The sequence below is a fragment of the Panthera tigris genome, chromosome B2 (genome assembly GCF_018350195.1).
Source record: "Panthera tigris isolate Pti1 chromosome B2, P.tigris_Pti1_mat1.1, whole genome shotgun sequence".
Taxonomy (NCBI): Eukaryota; Metazoa; Chordata; class Mammalia; order Carnivora; family Felidae; genus Panthera; species Panthera tigris.
Genome location: NC_056664.1, coordinates 3,364,939 through 3,375,359, shown reverse-complemented (window position 1 = coordinate 3,375,359; position 10,421 = coordinate 3,364,939). Strand labels below are relative to the sequence as shown.

General features: G+C 51.3%; 1 non-coding gene across 1 annotated transcript; it reads left to right on the top strand.

Annotated features, from left to right (window-relative positions):
* The first annotated feature begins 8,137 nt into the window (after window positions 1-8,137).
* TRNAH-GUG lies at window positions 8,138-8,209 on the top strand. The gene has a single exon. It is a non-coding gene; the product is annotated as a tRNA-His (tRNA).
* Window positions 8,210-10,421: the final 2,212 nt, after the last annotated feature.

The window sequence follows — 10,421 nt, the reverse complement described above, 5'->3', positions numbered from 1 at the left end:
GACCCAGTAATGAAATTGACACTTGAACAGACTGTAAAGCGGGCAATTTTCATACACTTGAGACAGACAAAAAAAAAAAACAAAAAAAAACACAAAAAGTGAGGATTTGACAGGGTAAAGAAAACAGATGTTTGGGAATCTTATAATTAGTAAGAAATTTTAAGTAAAAGTTGGGCTGAGGTAGTTGATTGGTGAGAGACGTCACAAGGCTTGTTACTCTCAATTCACTTTCTCTGGTGATAAGTGGTCTTTTACTTTTCCGTCCTGGGAGGTGACCTTTCCTAAGGGAGATGTTTCCTGCTTCCCGGGGGACCGAAGATGGTGTGAGGTCCTCGCACCTGCTGCTTCCCAAGAAGCTCCCATTCAAAATAATCAATACGCCATAGAGGTCCATTTGGGGCGGCCTCCCGGGGCCCCCACACTAGTCCTGGTCTTAGCTCGCGGAAGCCCTACTGAATAAAGCAATAATAAAATGCCAGAGGCCCAGGACAAACACTATGGTGACAGAGCAACGCAGGTGAGGTTGCCCAGGTGGAGTTTGGGGTACAAGATGTTATTAAGGACCAACAGCTGTGACAGGAGGAAGAGGAACTAGGACCGGACAGAGGGTCAGAGGGTCAGACCGTGCCGCGGGCCAGACAAACGTGGGGGCACAGACCCCTGAGCCGCCCGTCAGCGATGTCTCGCACTGGGCGAAGATCCCCCCGGCCCAGTGTGCATGTCCCCGCTTTGCTCTGTGCGGGCTGCAGGCTGCCCTGGACGAGGGCGCGGCCTTGAGCCGGGTCAGGTCCTGTCACTCGGGCAAAGCCTGAAGTTGCTCGGCGGCTGTTCTAACCGCACCCGCTCTGCAGCTGGACAGCAAGGCTTCCCCGGAGGGGGGTCTGCGCCCCGCATTTGTATGTCTCTGACATACGTTAACATGCATGTAAACACTGACGGTGAGTAATGTCTCTGTGACGGTGTCTGTAAAGCTTACTTTTTTTTTTTTTTTTAATTTTTTTTTTCAACGTTTTTTTTTTATTTAGGGTTTCAACGTTTTTTTTTTATTTATTTTGGGGACAGAGAGAGACAGAGCATGAACGGGGGAGGGGCAGAGAGAGAGGGAGACACAGAATCAGAAACAGGCTCCAGGCTCCGAGCCATCAGCCCAGAGCCCGACGCGGGGCTCGAACTCACGGACCGCGAGATCGTGACCTGGCTGAAGTCGGACACCCAACCGACTGCGCCACCCAGGCGCCCCTGTAAAGCTTACTTTTTAACACATATGGCTGGTATCACCTCTTTACTTTCATTGGGGAATTCAAAAGGGATGTGGTTTCTTTTTAGAGAAATGAGAAAATCTACAGACTTTCTAAAAAATTTTTACTAATGTTGTCTACTCCCGTAAGATTGTATTAGATGCTTGATTCATCTCAAAGGGAAAGTGATATAAAACAGTTCTAAGGACTACAGGGTGGGGGGAGGTGGGGGGGGCGGGCACCTGGGGGGCTCAGTCGGTTGAGTGGTTCACTTCGGCTCAGGTCACGATCTCATGGTTGGTGACATCGAGCCCCATGTCAGGCTCTGCACTGACAGCAGAAAGTCTGCTTGGAATTCTGTCTCTCTCTCTCTCTGTCCCTCCCTCCCTGTCTCTCTTAAAATTAAATAAATAAACTTAAAACAAAAACAACAACAACAACAACTATAAGGACTACGGAGGATCTTCCACTGGCCCTCCCTCCTTCCTCCAGATCCAGCCAATCACCTCACTCTCCCGGTACTGGGAAATAATCCAGCCTTACACCATGATGTGGAAGCTTCAGAATGAACAGCTGAGGCCCAAAGGGGAGGAGAGGGAGCCTTTCAAGAGCACATGGAAGGGAGATTCCATACAGACCACTCTGGGCTACAGATGAGGTGGGTATTGTTCTAATTCCAACCCAGAAAAGAAAAGCTATGGGCTGAGTGTTTGTATCTCACCCTCACCCCCTAGTTCTTGGGCTAAAACCCTAAACTCCAATGGGATGGTACTAGGAGGTGGGACCTTTGGGAGGTGACTGGTTTCCCATGAGGTCATGAGGGTAGAATCCCCAGGATGGGATTAGTGTTCTTATAAGAGCGAGAGAGGGGCACCTGGGCACCTGGGTGGCTTGGTCAGTTGAGCGTCCGACTTCGGCTCAGGTCATGATCTCATGGTCGAGCCCTGCGTCGGGCTCTGTGCTGACGGCTCAGAGCCTGGAGCCTGCTTCAGATTCTGTGTCTCCCTCTCTTTCTGCTCTTCCCCTGTTCATGCTCTGTCTCTCTCTGTCTCAAAAATAAACATTAAAAAAAAAATTTTTTTAAATAAAAAAAAAAAGAGTGAGAGACTAGGACACCTGCCTCCCCGCAGCCCACAGAGACATCACATGAGCACACAGTGAGAGGATGGCCTCTACCAGCCAGGAAGCCAGCCCTCAGCCGACATTGATTCTACTGGCACCTTGATCTTGTGGTTCCTAGACTCCAGAACTGCGACAAATAAATGTATTGCTGGGGAAACTGGGGAGACCCTGGGCTCTGGGGCCTCAACTCAAGCCAGACCCAAAGGAGTCCCGGAAGGTTCCTGGTCTCGTCAGAAGGAATTCAAGGACAGACACGCTGGTTTCCCACTTTTTCCTCTTCACTTGCCCAGGGGCTTCCTGTCATGGCGCCGCCATCGTGGGCCCGTCTGGTGGGATGGGGCTTCTCAGGAGTGCGGCCCGGACAGGCCTCTGACCTTCCCCACAGCTGGGCACGGCCTCCTCCGTGCTGGCCTCCGGGCTTCCTGTGGGCTTCCTGTGAGAGCCGAACTAAATGCCTGCTCTGACATTGTTATTTAAGCCGCCAGCCTATGGTGTAGGCTCCCACAGCGTAAGCCAAGAAAGTACAGTGTGATTCAATCAGATTCTCAATGGGTAAAAGATAACTCTGTAAATCAAGATATTATCTACCTCAACACAGAACCCGTACGTAACTGCCCTTCTCGTAACTACCTGGTCTTCTGTACTTTGGTCTAAAGTGTGCAAACCTTGGTTGAGAAGGTTCGAAGGGACATGTTGAAAGATTTTAGCAGAGCAGTGGCATGTAGATGGTCAGATTTGCATTAACAAACGCCAAATGAGGGGCGCCTGGGAGGCGCAGTTGATTAAGCGTCCGACTCTTGATCTTGGCCCAGAGGGTCGTGATCCCACAGTCCGTGGGTTCAAATCCTGCACCGACAGCGCGGAGCCTGCTTGGGATTCTGTCTCTCCTTCTCTCTGCCCCTCCCCTGCTTGGGCTCGCGCCCGCTCTCTCTCAAAATAAATAAACAAGCTTCATAAATATATTTTTTTAAATGAGGAAGAATAAAACTAGATTTCATTATTCAAGTCATGTTTACAGTAGTCGTTTCCTGAAAACGAGGATCACAGTTAATACGTTCTTTTCCTCGTTCTATTCTTTACTCCTTCATCTCACCTATTACTAGATGGAGTTGTTGTAACACATGAGGTATAGGGAACAATTGTAAGGTCAGATCTAATGTTTAATATCAAAGCAAAATATCTAATATTTATCCCCCAAAGTAACTACATGATTCAGACTTTTCAGCACCTGATAGGAGTTCTGACATTTACAAGAATGACTGATACCTACACTCACAACTGGCCATCGGCATATAAATTTAAGATCCCAGATCTCCCTTGGAATAACACAAAGGAAAATACCAAAAGAACTCTGAGGGCAAAACTGCCTGTGCAAATTAATATCGTTTGACCCCTCAAAAGCTAACCGCATTATATTCATGGTAGAATTGCGAAACTAATTGGTGTCTTTGTGGAGAAATCATTGCATCCCATACTCTGCTTGCTTGAAACATTTATGAACTAATAAAATTATCAGATCAGAATTAGAAAGCCCTGTCAGGGACGGGCCCTTCTGCTTTGGCCTGGCACTGTCGCTAAATAAATCAGAAGCCTCTCTGAACATTCTAGTCAGTTTCCAAAATGTCCTTTCAGGAGATCAGTTTGCACAAAGAGATCATATTCGGCTTGTTCCGTCCCTTTCCCAGGGGAAGGAATGCTGTGTTACAGTGATCTTGTCCCCCCAACCCCCTCAACCTCCCCACTCAAGACCTAACCAGAACCATTGCCAGAAGCAACTAGATTCTTTCTTCCTGGCTTCTCCTTTCCCTCCCATTGCCTCCCACTGGCGGAAACTACCCAGAACCCTGCTGACAAAGGAATCAAGAAATATAATCTATAGTCTTCTAGCCTTCGGGATACAAAGAAAAGCGTGAGGTGAGAACAGAGACACAACAGACACACACTCATAAAGCAAAGGGTTCACCATGCACGGCCTTCTCTACATCCACGACTTCTTTTCTGCTTTATTTCTTTCTCATAACACTCTAATCACAAGGGATTGTTTACTGCTTCTAAAATAGGTGATGGCTCTTCCTGCCTCAGGACCTTTACATGTGCTGTTTTCAAGGCCCAGAGTGCTTGTCCATCCGGTCACTCTTTGCATAACCTCCTAATTTTTTTTTTTAATTTTTTTTAACATTTATTTATTTTTGAGACAGAGAGAGAGAGAGCATGAACAGGGGAGGGTCAGAGCAAGGGAGACACAGAATCTGAAGCAGGCTCCAGGCTCCGAGCTGTCAGCACAGAGCCCAACGCAGGGCTCGAACCCACGGACTGCAAGATCATGACCTGAGCCGAAGTCGGACACTCAGCCGACTGAGCCACCCAGGCACCCCAACCTCCTATTATCCTACTATTGTTTTATGTCATTTTTCATAAAAAAATCATCTCTCGGTGAGGTATTCCCCGAATCCTGATCCATATTACGCGTTCTGCAGCCATTCGCTGTTACTAGACCAGATTCTTAAACTCCTTATCAATTACCATATTTTACAAACACATATCTTATTTGTATTTGTGTTTAATGTCTGTAAACTTCACTAGCATGTAAGCTGAAAGAGGTCAGTATGGCAGCTAGTGTCTCACCAGAAAAAGGACGCTCAGACTGAATACTTTGATATCGTTTCATTGGCGCGTGAAGAGCAGGGAGCAAGTCGTTAAGAAGTCACAAGGGACAGAGAAGCTAATCCATGGAGGCCGTCAACACCCCCCACCCTCCCAGCCCCAGAGGGCAATGGGAGGAAAGGGAATCTGGAGACAAAGGGTGCTCCTTCCTCTGTCTAAACTGCCAAATCCAGCCCGGAAGCCGGAGGGCAAAGATTGAATTGGTCGATTCGGAGGTCAGCCTCCCTGCCGGTGAAGGAGGGGAGAGCAACTGTCTGGCCCAGCCCTTCCCTTTGTTCCCCGGCACTTCCTCTTGTCCTTTCCCACAGGAAAACTCTGTATTTCCAACATGGGAGGGTGAACTGGCAGCCTGCTCACCGGATAATTTCAGTTTGTTCAGAGACCCACCTTAAATTTAACATGTTACCACCTTCTTAGAAGGTGTTGGGGTAAAAAGTGAGAAATAATCAGCTGACAGAATACAAAGCTACTAGGGATCCTGCTTCTGATCAGGAGGCTTAAATGAGCCATCTCACTTCCTTCTAAAAACTCATTCCTTATCACCCTGACCTCTGCGAGCACCTTAGCCGCATTCTTACACACATGGGGGTAAAATCTACGCCTTTATTCCCGTGGGACCCATGTCCTTGCGAGTCTTTTTTTTTTTTTTTTTAAATTGTTCCGCCACAATGTTTTTAGTGCCCAGGGCTGGTGGCAAACAATACTTAGAAGCTTCTCTCGGTTCCAGTAGTATCTTTTTCACCCCCATTGGATAACAGACACCCAATTACTTCCTGGAAATTGGGATGAATCATCCCAGCGAGAAGAGGAACTCTTTTCTCTGCCTATTGGTTCAGTGGCACGGAGAGACTAAAATGCGCAGAGGCCATTCTCAGCCTTTAAATTTGTTGAAACTGACTAATCAATTAATTTGAAAACTGACAATGCTCCCTCCCGGACACATTGCTCTGTTGGGCATGAAGACCTTCAAGCCCTCGGAGCTGAAGTTCACAGGGGTGGGATACAAAATTCTCCTAATGGATTACCGGGTGTAATGATGAGAGGGGCCATTCTCACCTTGACGCCTTGATTCCCAGATCCGTGTATTCTGAATACAGAGGGCATGGCTTTCTGTGTTGCCCCTTGTTTTCAGGCGCGGTTGGAAGGAACACCCTGTAGGACAAAAACTTGAAGATCCTCATCTCAGTTAGTGGCATAACGAGCTTCCAGAAGGCCATTTCACAGTTCTATCAAGCCGCTAGCTTCTGGGTGATGCGTGCATGTTATGACCGGTGAATACCATGGGTACAAGGCCATTGCCTCAAAGTATGTGCCCGACTTAGAGGCACTGTTTGGGGTTCCATGATGACGGGAAGGGTATCCCGTGGGCCCGTGGATGGTGGTAGGAGCTGAAACATATGAACAAGGAAAGCAAATTCAGGCCCCAGATAGGTGTCTACCTTGTAAGGAAAAATCAGTGCTTCCTCCGTGAAAGAAGGGTCTGGTATAATCAAATCGCTAACTAGTGGCCACTTGATGGAGCCCCGAAAGTGGCCCGGTAAGGACGCTCAGCAGCGACCTCTGCGGTTGGCAAGCAGGACAGTCAGCAGTGATGGTGGCCCACTCAGCTGGGTGTTGGTGAGCGTTTGATGTGAACCTGCCCAACTCTGTACAGGGAGAATCTTGCCTTCGCTGTTTGGCCGGGGAAAGAGGTTAACTGATGCCCACAGAGAGGTCACCGTTTCCACCTGATGGTTAACAGCCTTCATGGGAGGAGCCCTCTGGTAATCACTTTGGGGTGACTCGAATACATTCGGATGCACACCCAGTGCTGTGCTGACAGGATCTCCCTTACCCTTGGGCTGAGTTGTAACTTACAATGCACAGCCATCCAGTTCTACTGGTGCTAGAATGCTCTGCAAAGCCAATCGAAACGGGCCATGATTGCCAATCCTCTGTTAACTGGTCTTAAGGAGTTCACCACGGCCTTATTGAAGGAGGTTGAAGGAGGCGTAGCCAGGCGGTAGGAACAGATACCAAAGGAGTTCAGACTGCATCACACACGCACCCCAGACCGTCTCAGTTCTGGTCTTATCTATAGAATTTCACTTTCAAATAAGATGCTACTGTGAGTACCCAGTTGTATGATTCAGTAGATCATAGAACACCTGGGGAATATCTGTGGACACATATCTACTTTGTGTCCCAACGTCACGCATTCAGTAACTATAATGGCTCAGTAGGTGTCAGAGGCTACTTTTACATAAAGAATCGTTGTCATTAGAAGAAGCCATGGCCTTACTCTAAGTCCCCGGGTGTAGTACTCTTCATGAGGTTTGCAAGAGTCTCTTGGAGCATCCCCGTGCGCCACGGATAACCTGCACTGGGAGGACTGTGTCGCGAGGAGAGGGGAGGTCCGGAAAAGCTTCCCGGACGAACTGAAGCTACTGGATCCAACCGGGTGAAGAGCAGGCAGAGGGCAGGGCAGCCCGCCAGGGGGCAGGGCCGTCCCGAGGGGCTTCCGGTCCACGCCCGCAGCGCGCAGTCGGGTCCCGGTTCTGGCAGCCGGGGAGGCAGGAAGAAGAGGCCGGAACGAGACCGGAGCCCCTGCGGGCAGCGCGGGGTGCGGGCCCAGGCCGGCCGGGCCCTCCCGACCTCCGGCAGGTGCACCGGGCGGCACCCAGCCGCGCGCTCCGGAGACCCCGGACCCGGACTGCGCGCCGGGCCCCGCAGATTCCGGCCGGTTGGGGCACAAAGGGGCCCCAGGATGCCTCTCTCCGAGGCAGCACGTCTCCAGCCTGCGGCCAGAGCGCAGAGGACCACGCGTCGTAAAACTCGGGCAGAGACCCGCGTGGGCCGGGACGTGGGAGTGGTGCGTTCGCGAGCGTTCCCGCCCCCGGCGAGGGGCCGCCAGGGTCGGCCACGTCCATGTGGCGGAACTTAATGTTCCTCCCCTTCGGTTTGCTCGCCAAGAGCACAGTATCCGAGCGGGGAGGGCGGAGCAGTCCTCGGGGTGAGCAATTCAAAAAAAAAAAAGGACGGACGGCACAGTGCAGGTGTCTCCCGACGACACAGGTAGGCGTTGCTGACAAAGGAGGAAGGCCCGGCCGGGAGCGGGTGGCCCGCGGTGGCGCGCCGTGATCGTATAGTGGTTAGTACTCTGCGTTGTGGCCGCAGCAACCTCGGTTCGAATCCGAGTCACGGCAGGAGTGTGTGGTGCCCGCCTTTTTCATCGCGACCAGGGGACGCCTGAGACCCGTGTCCTTCACCACCAGCCCGACCTCAGGCATCCCTGTCTCTTTTTAGTGCTGTTCTCCCCAACCATGCCCAAGTCCCGTGGCCCTGTGGGCACTGGCTGCAAGTCCCAAGAAGAAACTGAAGTGACAAAAATACACATAGAGACCTTTTCCTTTTCGACAGGAGGAAATGACTGTCCAAACGCAGACCCAGGTTGCTGATGGCGGTCTTCCCTAGGGACAAAGGCCTGATTATGAATCACGCCTGCTGAGTATGGTGGCTGGGCCAGGGCTGAAAAACTGTGACCTTCTGATCATCTGGAGAAAATTGGGGAGGGGGGGGAATACGGCTCAGAAGAAGAACCCCTACCTCTAGCCTCTCCCGTTTCCAGAATGATTTAGAAAGGGGCAGGTGGACAGGTCAGGCGGGTGTAGGGAGAGCTGAGCTGAGGTGGAGGCGTCTCGAAGGAGACCCCCAGACCCCCAAGAACTCCCAGGAGCTCGACAACCCACAAATGGCGTCTCCTCTCTCCTGGGCCTTGTGGATTTTGAACGCTCAAAAAAATACTATTTGCTGTCTATTTTGTCATATTTTTGGAGCAGCTTTGAGCAAATTTCCGCATGAAGATCTCTGATTTCCAAAAGCTTTCCCTTCCTAAGGCTTCAGTGGCCCCCGTTCCTTCCCCAACTGTCTAGGTGACGTAGGGTCCGACGCTCGCACCCACAAAGCTTCTGAGACGTTGTGACTGAGGCTTCTTGTACTGCCGGGGTCACCTCACGGGCAGCCCCAGTGGCCCGACCGCAGTCATACCAGTCACCCAGGGTCACCCGTACCACATCTACTCAGTTTTCTCTGTTATGTGTGTTACTTCCACTCAGTCTTACAGGGGCAAGGACGGGGATCAAGCGCGTGTTTTACATGGTGAGGACAGGGGTCAAGTGCGTATGGACCCAGAAGGACCAGCTCCTGTCGATTCTTTCGCCACCGGTGAACGAGGAGACTGGTTGAGAACAGAGACCAACGGCTTGGTCCGGGAGTTCTCCAGAACACATGTTCTCCAGCTCTTAGTGGCCCGAGGAGTAGGTCATGCGCTGTGGCCCAGAGGCCACCTCTTAGTAGCAGGAGGGTTGGTGTCCTCGGTCTGGCCCCGAACTCTCTTGTAGCACCAGGCGAGTGCGGGGTGAAGACCTACGCTCTGTGATTTGCTCAAAAGGCCCAGAGCTTGCTTGGCGTGTCCCGTATGTTTACCTGGTACCAGTGTGTGTTTCTATTAGATGTATATTAGAGTTATATTAGATATATTAGATGCTCTGCTCATGGCTCTATTGTGTAACGTTGAATGAACCTCAGTGGCAAATCCGGTCTAAACTGAGCGGCGGGGGGTGATAAAAACCGCCTCGTCCAGGGAGTCCTTTTACGTAGGCGTGAATATCGGTCTGGGAGCCGCCTACACAGCATGCCAGCCACATCCGCAGACAGGAAACTGCCCTCCTCGACGGCACTCACGATCCGGCTTTTAAACTTCTCTGCGCCCCATCGTCCTCCTCTCTCAAGGGAAGCGAAGGAGAACTACCACTTCCTACAACTGTTCTGAAGATGTAAGGGCGTGACGGGCGTGGTGGCACTGGCTCGGTGAGGTACAGACCCCAAAGCGACCCAACGAGCCATTGTCGTTATTGGCAAATCAAGAAAGCGCGTCGCGACCTCCACGGAGGGAGGGCTTCGCGCGGCGCTGATGATGCGGACACTGGAGCCAAAGTCAGCATCTTTTTAAGGGGCCTGACCGCCGCGCCGGGCCATTTTGATGGGGAGAGGCCAAGAGCAGGAAGAGCTCTTTGTCCGTCCTCAGGATTAAGGTTTATTTCAAGATCTCGGCGAGGCCGCGGGTAAAGCCGGTCGTGGCCAAGACGTCCGCCATAGTAGGTTATATACGTTCGGGGAAAGCACGCAGCGAGGTCAGGGGGGAGGCAGATCAGAGGAAGCGTGGCCACAAGTCAGGGAATCGGGAAAAGGAAAGATTTACGTCCAAGAAGCTCTGTTGTCCTGTGAGCGGAAATCAGAGGGAGCGCCCGGGGCAGGGGCCATTTCTCCCAAGAGGGCAGCAGGCCGACTCTAGACTCTACTCTAGACTCTACGTAGGCCGCACCAGCGCCTCCTTCGTGCTAACAGATTGGAAAGCTT